Genomic DNA, 19,339 nt, shown 5'->3' on the forward strand with positions numbered 1-19,339 from the left:
TTTAGCAGGAGCATGCATGCCCCTGCTATATATGAGAGCTGAAGCAAGATTTAGTCTCGCTTCAGTGTCTCTTTAAGTATAACCATTCATTTAACAACTTGCATGCTGAAGCCTAACATCAGGAATCAGACTGTAGTGTATGGGCAGTTGACAGATCTCTCTCTGATCTGATTCGATTAGAGAAAGATTTGTCTCTTGGTCGAATCTACCCATACATCACAAGATATATGGCTACCTTTAGACTGGCCACAACAAAAGGCCACTCTGAAATTTGCAGTTTGATCACACAGCACAACGCCACACATGTTGCAACGTTTGAGGGAGCGTGCAATTGGCATGCTGACTGCAGGAATGTCTACCTGAGCTGTTGCCTGTTAAATAAATTTTCATTTCTCTATCATAAGCTGTCTCCAAAGGAGTTTCAGAGAATTTGGCAGTACATCCAACCAGCCTCACAACCGCAGACCACGTGTAACCACACCAGCCCAGGACCTCCACATCCAGCACGCTCACCTCCGACAATACAGCCAGAATGGTTGAGCCAGACAATGTAAGGCTGCACCATTATAAACAACTCCAGCCTGCATGGTCCATAACATGTGGGGGGACAGTGAAGGAGAGAGGCAGAAATGTTTTCCCCTCTCCTGCACAGTACATGGCAAGGGGCTCATCCCGATCTCTGGTGCCAAAGAAGAGGTGGTGGTAACTACCACAATGCATGTGGGGACGTATGGTGAAATCTGGAAGCCCTCGATAATAAGGAAACCCCAGAGGTCTATCTCCTATCAGGTAAAAAGATGTAGAGGGACACGTCTGACCCATAACTACTTATAAAGTCACAGTTAAAATATAAACAGTACATTAAAAAAAAAGTATTTTTTCATCGGTATACTTCCTTGTTTTCTGAATACTTTTTTTCTTCTTTCCTAGGGCACACTAGAGGTGTTTTTGGCTTTTTCTTGCACAGACGATTTTTAAAATCGCCCCCCAAACGCTGTTGCAATGAATGTCTATGAGAAGGTTCATATCAGCGCTAGTTGTGCTCTGTGCGATCAGCAAAGCGGTACGTGGACTATTTTTGAGGAGATTCCGCCTCAATGGAAGGTATAGGAGAAACGCAAAACGCATTTTTATGGTGGGGGCATTGTCTCAAGTACACTTTGAATAACTTTGATTACACACGTAGGTAGAGCTTCACAGACGGTAATGTGCTTATAGTATGTAAATTCAGGTATGTTGCTGCATCTGCACACGTTTAGGCCCCGTTCACACTTGCGTTCTGGGATGCAAACGGACCGGATCCGGTCCGTTTGCATCAGGCATGCATCAGGCTGCAATCCGGATCCGTGTGGTAAAAATAGCGAAATTACTATTAAAATTGTTGGGGTCAGCAGAAGGTGCACCTGTAGAATCAGGTCCTCCGCTGTTTAGGCCTCACCTCCACCTCCGACATACTGCCAACCAGCTCCAGCACGTTAGTCACTGCTGCTGCACTCCAGGAATGCTGGGCCCATGTGTCCCCATCCGAAATGGCCGCTAGAATACGCATAGGAAGTGGGGTAGAACGTCAGGTGTTTGTATCCAGTGTGTTCTGTGCTTTCCCCCCATTGGTTTCTATTTCCGGATGGTACAGTCAGGCTCCGGTCCGGGTGCGTGGGCCGGATGATTCGGACCCGAAAAATAGCGCATGTTGGAAAAGTGTCCAGAGTCCGGATCCGATCCGGCTCTGTTCTGTACGGAACGTACGCATGTGAACGTCCGCATAGCCTTTGCATTGCTATGCGGAACGTACGTTCCGTTTGTACAGTATACGGTCCGGATCCGATCAGGCGAATCCGGACAGGGAACGCTAATGTGAACCAGGCCTTATATAAAGCTTTATGTGGTTTTTGATGGCTACTACAAACACTGCAAGGTACAAGGGTACTGTTCAGCCACACAAATTAGAGGACTAAACAACAGGATGGGTAAATATGCAATTTGAGATGTACACTCACCTAAAGGATTATTAGGATCACCTGTTCAATTTCTCATTAATGCAATTATCTAATCAACCAAGCACATGGCAGTTGCTTCAATACATTTAGGGGTGTGGTCCTGGTGAAGACAATCTCCTGAACTCCTAACTGAATGTCAGAATGGGAAAGAAAGGTGATTTAAAGGGGAACTTCAGCCTAAACAAACATACTGTCATTAAGTTACATTAGTTATGTTAATAAGGATAGATAGGTAATATAATTTTTTACCCACCCTGTTTTAAAAGAACAGGAAAATGTTTGTGATTCATGGGGGCTGCCATCTTTGTCATGGGGGCAGCCATCTTTTGGGTTGAAAGGAGGTGACAAGGAGCAGGAAACACAGTTCCAACTGTCCCGTGTCCTTCAATTGTCTAATTCAAAATGTAAAAAAAAATGTTTTGCACCAAAACAGCAGAACGAGAGCAACAACATCAGAAATCCCATCATGCTTTGCACAGCATGAAGGGAAAAAAGCCCGGGCAGTTTTCTTCTGTGCAGCTAAAAATGAGGCTTGGATAAGAGAAACAAAGTTCTGATGTTGCGAAACTGTTAAAGAAACACCAGGCCTTTTCAGTGCTGTTGAGTCGATTTTTAGTCCGGAGGTTCACTTTAACCACTTGAGGACCACAGTCTTTTCGCCCCTTAAGGACCAGGCACTTTTTCTCCATTCAGACCACTGCAGCTTTCACGGTTTATTGCTCGGTCATACAACCTACCACCTAAAGGAATTTTACCTCCTTTTCTTGTCACTAATACAGCTTTCTTTTGCTGCTATTTGATTGCTGCTGCGAGTTTTAGTTTTTATTATATTCATCAAAAAAGACATGAATTTTGGCAAAAAAGATGACTTTTTTAACTTGCTGTGCTGACATTTTTCAAATAAAGCAAAATTTCCTATACATTTGAGCGCGAAAGTTATTCTGCTACATGTCTTTGATAAAAAAAAACCATTGAGTGTATATTTGTTGGATTGGGTAAAAGTTATAGCGTTTACAAACTATGGTGCCAAAAGTGAATTTTCCCATTTTCAAGCATCTCTGACTTTTCTGCGCACCTGTCAGGTTTCACGAGGGGCTAAAATTCCAGGATAGTACAAATACCCCCCAAATGACCCCATTTTGGAAAGAAGACATCCCAAAGTATTCAGTGAGAGGCATGGTGAGTTTATAGAAGATTTTATTTTTTGTCACAAGTTAGCGGAAAATGACACTTTGTAAAAAAAAAAAAAAAAGTTTCCATTTCTTCTAACTTGCGACAAAAAAAAATTAAATCTGCCACGGACTCACTATGCTCCTCTCTGAATACCTTGAAGTGTCTACTTTCCAAAATGGGGTCATTTGTGGGGTGTGTTCACTGTCCTGGCATTTTGGGGGGTGCCTAATTGTAAGCACCCCTGTAAAGCCTAAAGATGCTCATTGGACTTTGGGCCCCTTAGCGCAGTTAGGCTGCAAAAAAGTGCTACACATGTGGTATTGCCGTACTCAGGAGAAGTAGTATAATGTGTTTTGGGGTGTATTTTTACACATACCCATGCTGGGTGGGAGAAATATCTCCGTAAATGACAGTTGTTTTATTTTTTTTTACACACAATTGTCTATTTATAGAGATATTTCTCCCACTCAGCATGGGTATGTGGAAAAATACACCCCAAAACACATTATACTACTTCTCCTGAGTACGGCGATACCACATGTGTGGCACTTTTTTGCACCCTAACTGCGCTAAGGGGCCCAAAGTTCAATGAGTACCTTTAGGATTTCACAGGTCATTTTGAGAAATTTCGTTTCAAGACTACTCCTCACGGTTTAGGGCCCCTAAAATGCCAGGACAGTATAGGAACCCCACAAATTACCCCATTTTAGAAAGAAGACACCCCAAGGTATTCCGTTAGGAGGATGGTGAGTTCATAGAAGATTTTTTTTTTTTTTGTCACAAGTTAGCGGAAATGGATTTTAATTGTTTTTTTCACAAAGTGTCATTTTCTGCTAACTTGTGACAAAAAATAAAATCTTCTATGAACTCACCATACTCCTAACGGAATACCTTGGGGTGTCTTCTTTCTAAAATGGGGTCATTTGTCGGGTTCCTATACTGTCCTGGCATTTTAGGGGCCCTAAACCGTGAGGAGTAGTCATGAAACGAAATTTCTCGAAATGACCTGTTAAATCCTAAAGGTACTCATTGGACTTTGGGCCCCTTAGCGCACTTAGGGTGCAAAAAAGTGCCACACATGTGGTACCGCCGTACTCAGGAGAAGTAGTATAATGTGTTTTGGGGTGTATTTTTACACATACCCATGCTGGGTGGGAGAAATATCTCTGTAAATGACAATTGTTTGATTTTTTTTACACACAATTGTCCATTTACAGAGAGATTTCTCCCACCCAGCATGGGTATGTGTAAAAATACACCCCAAAACACAATATACTACTTCTTCTGAGTACGTCGATACCACATGTGTGACACTTTTTTGCAACCTAGGTGCGCTAAGGGGCCTAACGTCCTATTCACAGGTCATTTTGAGGCATTTGGATTCTAGACTACTGCTCACGGTTTAGGGCCCCTAAAATGCCAGGGCAGTATAGGAACCCCACAAGTGACCCCATTTTAGAAAGAAGACACCCCAAGGTATTCTGTTAGGAGTATGGCGAGTTCATAGAAGATTTTTTTTTTGTCACAAGTTAGCGGAAAATGACACTTTGTGAAAAAAAAAACAATACATATCAATTTCCGCTAACTTGTGACAAAAAATAAAATCTTCTATGAACTCATCATACACCTAACAGAATACCTTGGGGTGTCTTCTTTCTAAAATGGGGTCACTTGTGGGGTTCCTATACTGCCCTGGCATTTTAGGGGTCCTAAACCATGAGGAGTAGTCTTGAACCCAAATGTCTCAAAATGACCTGTGAAATCCTAAAGGTACTCACTGGACTTTGGGCCCCTTAGCACAGTTAGGCTGCAAAAAAGTGTCACACATGTGGTATCGCCGTACTCAGAAGAAGTAGTATAATGTGTTTTGTGGTGTATTTTTACATATAACCATGCTGGGTGGGAGAAATATCTCTGTAAATGACACATTTTTGATTTTTTTTACACACAATTGTCCATTTACAGAGAGATTTCTCCCACCCAGCATGGGTATGTGTAAAAATACACCCCAAAACACATTATACTACTTCTGAGTATGGCGATACCACATGTGTGACACTTTTTTGCAGCCTAGGTGCGCTAAGGGGCCCAATGTCCTATCCACAGGTCATTTTGAGGCATTTGTTTTCTAGACTACTCCTCGCGGTTTAGGGCCCCTAAAATGCCAGGGCAGTATAGGAACCCCACAAGTGACCCCATTTTAGAAAGAAGACACCCCAAGGTATTCCGTTAGGGGTATGGTGAGTTCATAGAAGATTTTATTTTTTGTCACAAGTTAGTGAAAAATGACACTTTGTGAAAAAAACAATAAAAATCCAATTTCCGCTAACTTTTGACAAAAAATAAAATCTTCTATGAACTCATCATACACCTAACAGAATACCTTGGGGTGTCTTCTTTCTAAAATGGGGTCACTTGTGGGGTTCCTATACTGCCCTGGCATTTTAGGGGCCCAAAACTGTGAGTAGTCTGGAAACCAAATTTCTCAAAATGACTGTTCAGGGGTATAAGCATCTGCAAATTTTGATGACAGGTGGTCTATGAGGGGGCAAATTTTGTGGAACCGGTCATAAGCAGGGTGGCCTCTTAGATGACAGGATGTTTGGGGCCTGATCTGATGGATAGGAGTGCTAGGGGGGTGACAGGAGGTGATTGATGGGTGTCTCAGGGGGCGGTTAGAGGGGAAAATAGATGCAATCAATGCACTGGGGAGGTGATCGGAAGGGGGTCTGAGGGGGATCTGAGGGTTTGGCCGAGTGATCAGGAGCCCACACGGGGCAAATTAGGGCCTGATCTGATGGGTAGGTGTGCTAGGGGGTGACAGGAGGTGATTGATGGGTGTCTCAAGGTGTGATTAGAGGGGGGAAATAGTTGCAAGCAATGCACTAGCGAGGTGATCAGGGCTGGGGTCTGAGGGCGTTCTGAGGTGTAGGCGGGTGATTGGGTGCCCGCAAGGGGCAGATTAGGGTCTAATCTGATGAGTAACAGTGACAGGTGGTGATAGGGGGTGATTGATGGGTAATTAGTGGGTGTTTAGAGGAGAGAAGAGATGTAAACACTACACTTGGGAGGTGATCTGATGTCGGATCTGCAGGCGATCTATTGGTGTGGGTGGGTGATCAGATTGCCCGCAAGAGGCAGGTTAGGGGCTGATTGATGGGTGGCAGTGACAGGGGGTGATTGATGGGCGGCAGTGACAGAGGGTGATTGATAGGTGATTGACAGGTGATCAGTGGGTTATTACAGGGAATAACAGATGTAAATATTGCACTGGCGAATTGATAAGGGGGGGTCTGAGGGCAATCTGAGCGTGTGGGCGGGTGATTGGGTGCCCGCAAGGGGCAGATTAGGGTCTAATCTGATGGGTAACAGTGACAGGTGGTGATAGGGGGTGATTGATGGGTAATTAGTGGGTGTTTAGAGGAGAGAAGAGATGTAAACACTGCACTTGGGAGGTGATCTGATGTCGGATCTGCGGGCGATCTATTGGTGTGGGTGGGTGATCAGATTGCCCGCAAGAGGCAGGTTAGGGGCTGATTGATGGGTGGCAGTGACAGGGGGTGATTGATGGGTGGCAGTGACAGAGGGTGATTGATAAGTGATTGACAGGTGATCAGTGGGTTATTACAGGGAATAACAGATGTAAATATTGCACTGGCGAATTGATAAGGGGGGGGGGTCTGAGGGCAATCTGAGCGTGTGGGCGGGTGATTGGGTGCCCGCAAGGGGCAGATTAGGGTCTAATCTGATGGGTAACAGTGACAGGTGGTGATAGGGGGTGATTGATGGGTGATTGATGGGTAATTAGTGGGTGTTTAGAGGAGAGAAGAGATGTAAACACTGCACTTGGGAGGTGATCGGATGTCGGATCTGCGGGCGATCTATTGGTGTGGGTGGGTGATCAGATTGCCCGCAAGGGGCAGGTTAGGGGCTGATTGATGGGTGGCAGTGACAGGGGGTGATTGATGGGTGGCAGTGACAGGGGGTGATTGATAGGTGATTGACAGGTGATCAGTGGGTTATTACAGGGAATAACATGTAAATATTGCACTGGCGAATTGATAAGGGGGCTCTGAGGGCAATCTGAGCGTGTAAGCAAGTGATTGGGTGCCAGCAAGGGGCAGATTAGGGTCTAATCTGATGAGTAACAGTGACAGGTGGTGATAGGGGGTGATTGATGGGTAATTAGTGGGTGTTTAGAGGAGAGAAGAGATGTAAACACTGCACTTGGGAGGTGATCTGATGTCGGATCTGCGGGCGATCTATTGGTGTGGGTGGGTGATCAGATTGCCTGCAAGGGGCAGGTTAGGGGCTGATTGATGGGTGGCAGTGACAGGGGGTGATTGATGGGTGGCAGTGACAGGGGGTGATTGATAGGTGATTGACAGGTGATCAGTGGGTTATTACAGGGAATAACAGATGTAAATATTGCACTGGCGAATTGATAAGGGGGGGTCTGAGGGCAATCTGAGCGTGTGGGCGGGTGATTGGGTGCCCGCAAGGGGCAGATTAGGGTCTAATCTGATGGGTAACAGTGACAGGTGGTGATAGGGGGTGATTGATGGGTAATTAGTGGGTGTTTAGAGGAGAGAAGAGATGTAAACACTGCACTTGGGAGGTGATCTGATGTCGGATCTGCGGGCGATCTATTGGTGTGGGTGGGTGATCAGATTGCCTGCAAGGGGCAGGTTAGGGGCTGATTGATGGGTGGCAGTGACAGGGGGTGATTGATGGGTGGCAGTGACAGGGGGTGATTGATAGGTGATTGACAGGTGATCAGTGGGTTATTACAGGGAATAACAGATGTAAATATTGCACTGGCGAATTGATAAGGGGGGGGGGGGGGGTCTGAGGGCAATCTGAGCGTGTGGGCGGGTGATTGGGTGCCCGCAAGGGGCAGATTAGGGTCTAATCTGATGGGTAACAGTGACAGGTGGTGATAGGGGGTGATTGATGGGTGATTGATGGGTAATTAGTGGGTGTTTAGAGGAGAGAAGAGATGTAAACACTGCACTTGGGAGGTGATCGGATGTCGGATCTGCGGGCGATCTATTGGTGTGGGTGGGTGATCAGATTGCCCGCAAGGGGCAGGTTAGGGGCTGATTGATGGGTGGCAGTGACAGGGGGTGATTGATGGGTGGCAGTGACTGGGGGTGATTGATAGGTGATTGACAGGTGATCAGTGGGTTATTACAGGGAATAACAGATGTAAATATTGCACTGGCGAATTGATAAGGGGGCTCTGAGGGCAATCTGAGCGTGTGAGCAGGTGATTGGGTGCCCGCAAGGGGCAGATTAGGGTCTAATCTGATGGGTAACAGTGACAGGTGGTGATAGGGGGTGATTGATGGGTAATTAGTGGGTGTTTAGAGGAGAGAAGAGATGTAAACACTGCACTTGGGAGGTGATCTGATGTCGGATCTGCGGGCGATCTATTGGTGTGGGTGGGTGATCAGATTGCCTGCAAGGGGCAGGTTAGGGGCTGATTGATGGGTGGCAGTGACAGGGGGTGATTGATGGGTGGCAGTGACAGGGGGTGATTGATAGGTGATTGACAGGTGATCAGTGGGTTATTACAGGGAATAACAGATGTAAATATTGCACTGGCGAATTGATAAGGGGGGGGGGTCTGAGGGCAATCTGAGCGTGTGGGCGGGTGATTGGGTGCCCGCAAGGGGCAGATTAGGGTCTAATCTGATGGGTAACAGTGACAGGTGGTGATAGGGGGTGATTGATGGGTGATTGATGGGCAATTAGTGGGTGTTTAGAGGAGAGAAGAGATGTAAACACTGCACTTGGGAGGTGATCGGATGTCGGATCTGCGGGCGATCTATTGGTGTGGGTGGGTGATCAGATTGCCCGCAAGGGGCAGGTTAGGGGATGATTGATGGGTAGCAGTGACAGGTGGTGATTGACGGGTGATTGACAGGTGATCAGGGGGGATAGATGCATACAGTACACGGGGGGGGGGGGGGTCTGGGGAGAATCTGAGGGGTGGGGGGGGGTGATCAGAAGGAAGTAGGGGGCAGATTAGGGACTAAAAAAAAATAGCGTTGACAGATAGTGACAGGGAGTGATTGATGGGTGATTAGGGGGGTGACTGGGTGCAAACAGTGGTCTGGGGGGTGGGCAGGGGGGGGTCTGAGGGGTGCTGTGGGCGATCAGGGGGCAGGGGGGGGGGAAATCAGTGTGCTTGGGTGCAGACTAGGGTGGCTGCAGCCTGCCCTGGTGGTCCCTCGGACACTGGGACCACCAGGGCAGGAGGCAGCCAGTATAATAGGCTTTGTATACATTACAAAGCCTATTATACATACGTGCAGCGGCAATCCGGGTGCTAGTAACCCGCCGGCGCTTCCGAACGGCCGGCGGGTTACAGCGAACGGTGGGCGGAGCCAGTCCCCGGCGGCTGATCGCGTCACGAATGACGCGATCGCCGCATAGCCACTCCCGCAGCCGCCCCCGCCGATGGGCGTATTGCGGTCGTTTGGGCCCGGACTTTGCCGCCGCCCATCGGCTGGGGGCGGTCCTTAAGTGGTTAAGCAATTTTGAGCGTGGCATGGTTGTTGGTGCCAGACGGGCCGGTCTGAGTATTGCACAATCTGCTCAGTTATTGGGATTTTCACGCACAACCATTTCAAGGGTTTACAAAGAATGGTGTGAAAAGGGAAAAACACCAGTATGTGGCAGTCCTGTGGGCGAAAATGTCTTGTTGATGCTAGAGGTCAGAGGAGAATGGGCCGACTGATTCAAGCTGATAGAAGAGCAACATTGACTGAAATAATCACTCGTTACAACCGAGGTATGCAGCAATGCATTTGATGAAGCCACAACACGCACAACCTTGAGGCGGATGGGCTTCAACAGCAGAAGACCCCACAGGGTACCACTCATCTCCACTACAAATAGGAAAAAGAGGCTACAATTTGCACAGGCTCACCAAAATTGGACAGTTGAAGACTGGAAAAATGTTGCCTGGTCTGATGAGTCTCGATAGAGTCAGAGTTTGGCTTAAACAGAATGAGAACATAGATTCATCATGCCTTGTTACCATTATGCAGGCTGGTGTTGGTGGTGTAATGGTGTGGGGGATGTTTTCTTGACACACTTTAGTCCCTTTAGTGCCAATTGGGCATCGTTTAAATGCCATGGGCTACCTGAGCATAGTTTCTGACCATGTCCATCCCTTCATGACCACCATGTACCAGTCCTTTGATGGCTACTTTTAGCAGGATAATGCACCATGTCACAAAGCTCGAATTATTTCCAATTGGTTTCTTCATCATGACAATCAGTTCACTGTACTAAAATGGCCCCCACAGTCACCAGATCTCAACCCAATAGAGCATCTTTAGGAACGGGAGCTTCGTGCCCTGGATGTGCATCCCAAAAATGTCCATCAAGTGCAAGTTGCTATCCTATCAATATGGACCAACATTTCTAAAGAATGCTTTTAGCACCTTGTTGAATTAATGCCACATACAATTAATGCAGTTCTGAAGGCGAAAGGGGGTCAAACACCGTATTAGTATGATGTTCTGAATAATCCTTTAGGTGAGTGTATTATATAAGTGTATTAACCACTTAAGGACCACGGGTTTAAACACTTGAGGACCACAGTCTTTCTACCCCTTAAGGACCAGGCACTTTTTCTCCATTCAGACCACTGCAGCTTTCACGGTTTATTGCTCGGTCATACAACCTACCACCTAAATGAATTTTACCTCCTTTTCTTCTCACTAATAAAGCTTTCTTTTGGTGCTATTTGATTGCTGCTGCGATTTTTAGTTATTATTATATTCATCAAAAAAGACATGAATTTTGTCAAAAAAATGACTTTTTTAACTTTCTGTGCTGACATTTTCAAATAAAGTAAAATTTCTGTATACATTTGAGCGCGAAAGTTATTCTGCTACATGTCTTTGATAACAAAAAACCCATTCAGCCTATATTTATTGGATTGGGTAAAAGTTATAGCGTTTACAAACTATGGTGCCAAAAGTGAATTTTCCCATTTTAAAGCATCTCTGACTTTTCTGACCACCTGTCAGGTTTCATGAGGGGCTAGAATTCCAGGATAGTATAAATACCCCCCAAATGACCCCATTTTGGAAGGAAGACATCCCAAAGTATTCACAAAGAGGCATGGTGAGTTCATAGAAGATTTTATTTTTTGTCACAAGTTAGCGGAAAATTACACTTTGTGACAAAAAAAAGAAAAAAAAAGTTTCCATTTCTTCTAACTTGTGACAAAAAAAAAATGAAATCTGCCACGGACTCACCATGCACCTCTCTGAATACCTTGAAGTGTCTACTTTCCAAAATGGGGTCATTTGTGGGGTGTATTTACTGTCCTAGCATTTTGGGGGGTGCTAAATTGTAAGCACCCCTGTAAAGCCTAAAGGTACTCATTGGACTTTGGGCCCCTTAGCGCAGTTAGGGTGCAAAAAAGTGCCACACATGTGGTATCGCCGCACTCGGGAGAAGTAGTTTAATGTGCTTTGGGGTGTACTTTTACACATACCCATGCTGGGTGGGAGAAATATCTCTGTAAATGACAATTTTTTTTTTTTTTTTTACACACAATTGTCCATTTACAGAGATATTTCTCCCATTCAGCATGGGTATGTGTAAAAATACACCCCAAAACACATTATACTACTTCTCCTGAGTACGGCGATACCACGTGTGGCACTTTTTTGCACCCTAACTGCGCTAAGGGGCCCAAAGTTCAATTAGTACCTTTAGGATTTCACAGGTCATTTTGAGAAATTTTGTTTCAAGACTACTCCTCACGGTTTAGGGCCCCTAAAATGCCAGGACAGTATAGGAACCCCACAAATGACCCCATTTTAGAAAGAAGACACCCCAAGGTATTCCGTTAGTAGTATGGGGAGATCATAGAAGATTTTATTTTTTGTCACAAGTTAGCGGAAAATGACAGTTTGTGACAAAAACCAATATAAATCATTTTCCGCTAACTTGTGACAAAATATAAAATCTTCTATGAACTCACCGTACTACTAACGGAATACCTCGGGTGTCTTCTTTCTAAAATGGAGTCATTTGTGGGGTTCCTATACTGTCCTGGAATTTTAGGGGCCCTAAACCGTGAGGAGTAGTCATGAAACGAAATTTCTCAAAATGACCTGTGAAATCCTAAAGGTACTCATTGGACTTTGGGCCCCTTAGCGCAGTTAGGGTGCAAAAAAGTGCCACACATGTGGTATCGCCGCACTCGGGAGAAGTAGTTTAATGTGTTTTGGGGTGTATTTTTACACATACCCATGCTGGGTGGGAGAAATATCTCTGTAAATGGACAATTGTGTGTAAAAAAAGCAAAACATTGAAAAAATTGTCCATTTATAGAGATATTTCTCCCACCCAGCATGGGTATATGTAAAAATACACCACAAAACACATTATACTACTTCTACTGAGTACGGCAATACCACATGTGTGGCACTTTTTTGCACCCTAACTGTGCTAAGGGGCCCAAAGTCCAATGAGCACCTTCAGGCTTTACAGGGGTGCTTACAATTTAGCACCCCCCCCCCCCCCCCCCCACTTGCCAGGAGAGTTAACAAACCCCACAAATGACCCCATTTTGGAAAGAATACACACTAAGGTATTCCATGAGGGCCATGGTGAGTGCATAGAAAATTTTATTTTTTGTCACAAGTTAGCGGAAAATGACATTTTGTGAAAAAAAAAAACCAACACAATTTCTGCTAACTTTTGACAAAAAATAAAATATTCTATGAACTCACCATGCACCTCACGGAATACTTTGGGGTGTCCTCTTTCCAAAATGGCATCATTCGTGGGGTCTGTCCTGGCATTTTAGGGTCTCTGCAATCATTACATGTATGGCCAGTATTAGGAGTTTCTGCTATACTCCTTATATTGGGCATAAGGGTAATGCACTGTGGGCTGAAAGGAAAAATGAACGTCAAACAATCAATCAATCAATGTGGATAAAAAAATATCTGCCAAAAAAAATTGAAAAAAAAACAAAAAAAAAAACTGGGAAGGCGTCTGCCAGGACATAGGAGCTGCCGCCCCAAAAATCCAAACCCACCAGCTCGTATGCCCTGGCAAACCCGATTTATCCATTCACAACGATCAATGTGGATGAACAAATCATTGCCAGAGTTCTTTTTTGATACAAAGTGCTTGCCAAAGCATATGAAACCCCAACACCGCTCCTCGGCCCATATGCCTCAGCAAACGTATCTTTTTGACTGCGGAGGAGAACTCTCGTCCTGCAGCGCTGCATGCACTGATTTTGTGTAACCTGACAGAAGCACAATGCTTCTGTCAGGATGCACCATCAGTGCTGCAGCTGATTGATCGGTCTGGATAGAAAAAAGAGAGAAGAAAAAAGACAAAACAATACAAAAAGGAGGGGAAGATGTCTGCCAGGACATAGGAGCTGCCGCCCCAAAAATCCAAACCCACCAGCTCGTATGCCCTGGCAAACCTGATTTATCCATTCACACCGATCGATGTGGATGAACAAATCATTGCCAGAGTTCTTTTTTGATACAAAGTGCTTGCCAAAGCATATGAATCCCCAACACCACTCCTCGGCCCATATGCCTCGGCAAACGTATCTTTTTGACTGCGGAGGAGAAATCTCGTCCTGCAGCACTGCATGCACCGACTTGTGTGTAAGCTGACAGACGCGCAATGTTCTGTCAGGATGCACCATCAGTGCTGCAGCTGGTTAGTCGTTCGCTCGGTCCACCTGGAAGGTTATTGGATGGAAAAAGAGAAAAAAAATACAAAAACAAAACAAAAAACAAGCAAGCAGCAAAGCAATTACTTCATTAACATTAATAAACTTTGAACTTTTTTAATAAAAACCTTAACATTGCAAACCAAACATTAACTTCTTTGCTTACCTGTTTTTTGTTTTGTTACTTACCTCCCGAGGACAAACCTCTCCTCCCCATGGGACAATGTGCAAAGTGCAAATCGCACAGAGTTGTGGCGAAGTACATTACGCAATTTGTCCCAAGTGAAAGGAGAGGTTTCTGGCAGCCCTGTGTATTACGATCTCTCGAAACCAGATGTTTGGTTTCACACTGCATACTGACATATGCGGTGGGTCGAGCCCGCCGCACCGTATCGTCCAAAACAGACCTTCAGGGAATACCACAAGAGTAGCATTCGGCCTAGTAATGAACTGCGTCGCCATAGACTAACATGACTTCCGGGCCGATCGAAATTGCCACAGAAGCCACGCAGTAACGTAGGCATGCACTAGCGTTAAGTCAAGCACTTCCGGCGTAGGGGGGGACTGCAAAGTGTGACTTTCGCTAGGCATTTTGCCCTAACGCATCGCAGCAGTGTGAAATAGCACTGAGAGACCCTTGTGTGCCTACCGCTGTGTCTGTAGTTCCCTACTCTCTAATAGTGTACCTGCTCGTGGTACCTCTCAAAACACTACCCTAGGCATAGGCCAGGATGGTCAGGGCAGCGGGGACAATAAACAGTGGTGTCACGCCTTGTTCCAGCCCTGCTGCAGACACGACAACGTTTTCTTCGGATTCGGTGACCTGGGGTACTCGGAATCGGATAGGCGTAATGCCTTCCATGCAGCCGGCTAGTTGCATCTTGGGGTTGGGCCCGGACACCTCCTGGATACAGGAGTTCCATAGTGATCTGTCTCTGAAATTGTAGAAACGATCCAGTTCTCCCAGCCTTACTGTAGAGAACAAAGCTGTTGTAAACTGCCAATTGAATTAAATAAAAGGACACTTTTTTATACCAGCGCTTTGTTTTGCGGGAAAGTAAGTAGGGCGCTAACCTCTGGTCATTGAAGTCCACCCTTCCCATGTTGGTATTATACTCGTGGACGACAAGGGTTTTTTCAATGACCTCAGTTCGCCGTTGAATTTGGACTGTTGTGTCTGCGTGAATGGTGGACAGAAAGTAAACGTCCCTCTTGTCCTTCCATTTCAGGTCGTCAGCACTCAATGCGGCCCTCTGCCCCCGTTGAAGTTTGGTGGTAATGAGCCGTTGGGGGAAGCCCCGGCGACTAGGCCGCACGGTGCCACAGCATCGGATTCCTTCTAACTTTAAGTGCTGATAGAGGGCCACACTTGAGTAGTAATTGTCCACATAAAGATGGTACCCCTTCTGGAACAAGGGTGACGCCAAGTCCCACACAACCTTTCCACTGCTCCCCAGGTAGTCAGGGCATCCGACCAGCTCCAATTTGGAGTCTTTTCCCTCATAGACCCTAAAATAAGATGTATAGCCTGTATAGCCTGTGGCCCTTTCACAGAGCTTATACAGTTTCACCCCATACCGGGCGCGCTTGCTTGGGATGTACTGTTTGATGCCAAGGCGCCCGGTAAAACGTATGAGGGACTCGTCTACGCAGATTTGCTGTTCAGGGGTATAAGCATCTGCAAATTTTGATGATAGGTGGTCTATGAGGGGCCGAATTTTGTGGAGCCGGTCAAAAGCAGGGTGGACACGTTCATGACAGGTTTCGTCATCATTGAAGTGCAGGAAGCGCAGGATGTTCTCAAATCGTGTCCTGGACATGGCAGCAGAGTACAAGGGAACATGTTGTGATGGGTCCGTAGACCAATAAGACCGCAACACATTTTGTTTGATTAGTCCCATGTGTAAGAGAAGGCCCAAACAAATTTTAATTTCGGAAACTTGGACTGGTTTCCACCGAAATGGCTGGGCAAGGGGGACATTCAGATTGGCGGTTAGAAATTGTGTGGCTTTACGGTTGGTCTCTGCCACGATTAGGTCTAAGAGATCCTGGGTGATGAACAGATAAAAAAAGTCTAGGGGCGATCCTAGATTATCTGTCTCCACCTGGACTCCAGACTGGGCGGTGAAAGGGGGCAGTACGGGTGCGGCGGTATCAGGGGATTGCCAATTTGGATTTGCCAGCACCTCTGGTAAACTAGGGGTAGTACGGGCCCGTCTACTTGGTGGCTGCGACTGGGGTGTTACTGCACGTGCCACCGAACCAGTTTCAACTTCCATGCTGGTGCTCGCCACTTCACCAGGGTGTACGGAAGTACTGGTTCTAGGTCCAGGAGATGCTGTGCTGCTGGTGCCTGCCCCACCATGAAATCTCAGACCAGCACGAGCACCACTCTGCTGCCCTTGAGGCTGATCCTGCGCCACCTGCGGTCCAACGACATGGGGTGTGGTACTTCTGGCTCTAGCCGGGACCTCAACCTCGTCATCGCTATCGGTCAGTGAGCCACTGCTCAATTCAGGTTCAAACTCTGACCCAGATGATTCGTCGAATGGTTCGTCCCAATCGTCCTCATCCGACTGGGCCATGTACCTGAACACCTCATCATCGGAATACCCCTTTCTTGCCATGGTGGACTGCTAAATTTAGGGGGTATTCCTCTGAGACTACCCAGAAAAAAAGAGCACCTACCTAGCGAAAGGGAGTATTTGAGCGGTAGAAAGCTGTGATCACTGAGTTTTGATTAAAAAAAATCAAAACTGATGTTTACAGTGCACAGCTAGTGTACAGTGGTTTTTGCAGTGATCAGAAAAAAAAATTCTGTCACTGCGGTGGGGTGGGCTGAACGCAAGTGCAGGCGAACAATCAGACCTGATCGGGCAAACACTGTGTTTTTTAGTGGATCCTAGTGACCCTAATAGATCTGACTGCGATCAGTAATGATCACTTACAGATACTATATAGTAACAATGTTGATTAGCGACAGTGATGACGCTAATTAGTGACTGTGGTGCAGTGGGCTGAGCACTAACTGACACTAACAAAGGGGCCTAGCTAACTGGCCTAACTGCTAACACTAGTGATACTAAAAAAGTGACAGTTTTCACTGATCACTGTTTTTAGATCACTAGGATAGTGACAGGGGGGTGGTGGCGAGTGGGGAATCAGAGGCAATCAGAAACAATCACAGGGCAATCGCGGGACAATCAAAGCCAATCACGGGACAATCAAAGCCAATCACTGGACATTCAAAGCCAATCGCGGGACAATCAAAGCCAATCACAGGGCAATCGAAGCCAATCACGGGACAATCAAAGCCAATCACAGGGCAATCACGGGACAATCAAAGCCAATCACAGGCCAATCACAGGGCAATCACAGCCAATCACAAGGCAATCACAGCCCAATCACAGGGCAATCACGGGACAATCACAGGCCAATCATGGGACAATCACAGGCCAATCACAGGCCAATCACGGGACAATCACAGGGCAATCACGGGACAATCAAAGCTGATCACGGGACAATCAAAGCCGATCACGGGACAATCAAAGCCGATCACGGGACAATCAAATACAATTACGGGACAATTAAATACAATTACAGCACAATCAAATACAGTTACAGCACAATCAAATACAGTTACAGCACAATCAAATACAATGCACTGGGAAGGTGATTGGGGGGGGGGGGGGGGGGGGTCTGAGGGCGATCTGAGGGTGAGGGGGGTTGATTAGGTGCCCGCACGGGGCAGATTGGGTCCTGATATGATGGGTGGCAGACAGGGGGTGACCGATGGGAGATCAGTGAGTGATTACAGGGGAGAATAGATGTAAACAATGCACTGGGGAGGTTATCAGGAGGGGGGGGGGGGGGGTCTGAGGGCAATCTGAGGGTCTGGGTGGGTGATCAGGTGCCCCCAAGGGACAGTTTAGGGTCTGCTCTGATGGGTGGTGGTGACAAGGGGTGAAAGACAGGTGATCAGAGGGTAAGGCAGATGTATACAAGTGTATACAGTATACAGGGGGGTAGTCAGGGGGGATCTGAGGGTAGGAAGGGGTGATCAAGGGACCCTAGGGGGCAGTTAGGGACCTAATCTAAATAATAGCGTCGGCAGATAGTGGCAGGGGGTGATTGATGGGTTTATTAGGGGGTGCTTGGGTGTAAACTTGGGTCTGCTGGGGTGGTCAGGGGGGGTTCTGAGGGCTGGGGTGGGCGATCTGTGTGGCGAAAAATGGGTGTTTATGTGCTCACATAGAGGGTTGCCTCCTCCTCGGACGATCCGTGCGAAGATGCGTGCAGAGGAGGAGGAGGCAGCCTATAATACACTTTGTCATGTAAACAAAGTGTATTATACATTTCTATTGGCCAGATCGTAATTTTAAACCCCGCCGGCGCTGCTAATTGGCCGGCGGGGTATCGGGCAAGGTGGGCGGGACCTTTCGCCGCGGACAGCACGCGTCATAAATGACGCGATCGCTCCCCGGACACGCCTTAAGGACCCGCCGCCGTCAGGCGTATTGCGGTCCTTAAGGCGTCCACTTTGCCGCCGCCCATGGGCTGTGGGCACAGTCGGCAAGTGATTAAACCCCCCTAACGACCAGGCCAGTTTTCACAAATTGGGTCACTGCAGCTTTAAGGCCTCGTTGCAGGGCCACACAAGACAGCACACTAGTGATTCCCCCCCTTTTCTGCCCACCAACAGAGCTTTCTGTCGATGGGGTCTGATCGCTCCCAGGTTGTTTATTTTTTTTATACAAATATTTATTTCCTTTTTTTAAATAAATAAACCTATTTTTTTTCTAATCCCCCCTTCCTCTCTCCCACAGCCAGCCAATAAGTGCGATCGGCTGTCATAGGCTTCAGCCTATGACAGCAGATCGCTGTCTTGCTGCCCAGGGGGACAGCGCTGCCATGGATCGCATCGCTGTACACAGTAAATAGACAGCAGTTTTGCCATCTAACAGTCTCCTAGCGGTGATCACCGCTGGGAGGCTGATGATGGAGCGGAGCTCTGTCATTCAAGCGGAGATGCGCGCGATCTCCTGCAAAACACACCCACAGGACCATACGCAGATTGGCGTTAGGCGGTCCTGGGGCTGTAGCCGCGGTCACGCCCATCAGCGTGACGCGGTCCTGGAGTGGTTAAGTTTTGTATGGTCGTAATACTAGGAAAGTAGGAATACAGGAGGAGTTTTTCAAAAATCAGATTGGACCTGTCGGAAATTATCTATCGAGCCAACTATCCGCCGAAAAAACTCATGGTGTATTTCCCAGCATAACTGGCTCTGCAGAGTCTACCACCATAAACAATGGTCTCAAACATTGCATGGAACTGTTTAGGACTGGGCTTCACTATAGGAAGGCTTAACAGGCCAGGGATAGACCATGTACTGGATAACTATATAGTCTATAATCTGAAGCAATATGTGCA

The 19,339-nt window shown here is 46.8% G+C and overlaps 1 protein-coding gene across 2 annotated transcripts in view; it reads right to left on the reverse strand.

Moving 5' to 3' along the window:
* The window catches only part of LOC137538786 (uncharacterized), a 169,624-nt gene that overhangs the window by 111,806 nt on the left and 38,479 nt on the right, over positions 1–19,339 (reverse strand). The window lies entirely within an intron of this gene.

Source organism: Hyperolius riggenbachi, chromosome 11 (genome assembly GCF_040937935.1).
Source record: "Hyperolius riggenbachi isolate aHypRig1 chromosome 11, aHypRig1.pri, whole genome shotgun sequence".
NCBI classification, from domain to species: domain Eukaryota; kingdom Metazoa; phylum Chordata; class Amphibia; order Anura; family Hyperoliidae; genus Hyperolius; species Hyperolius riggenbachi.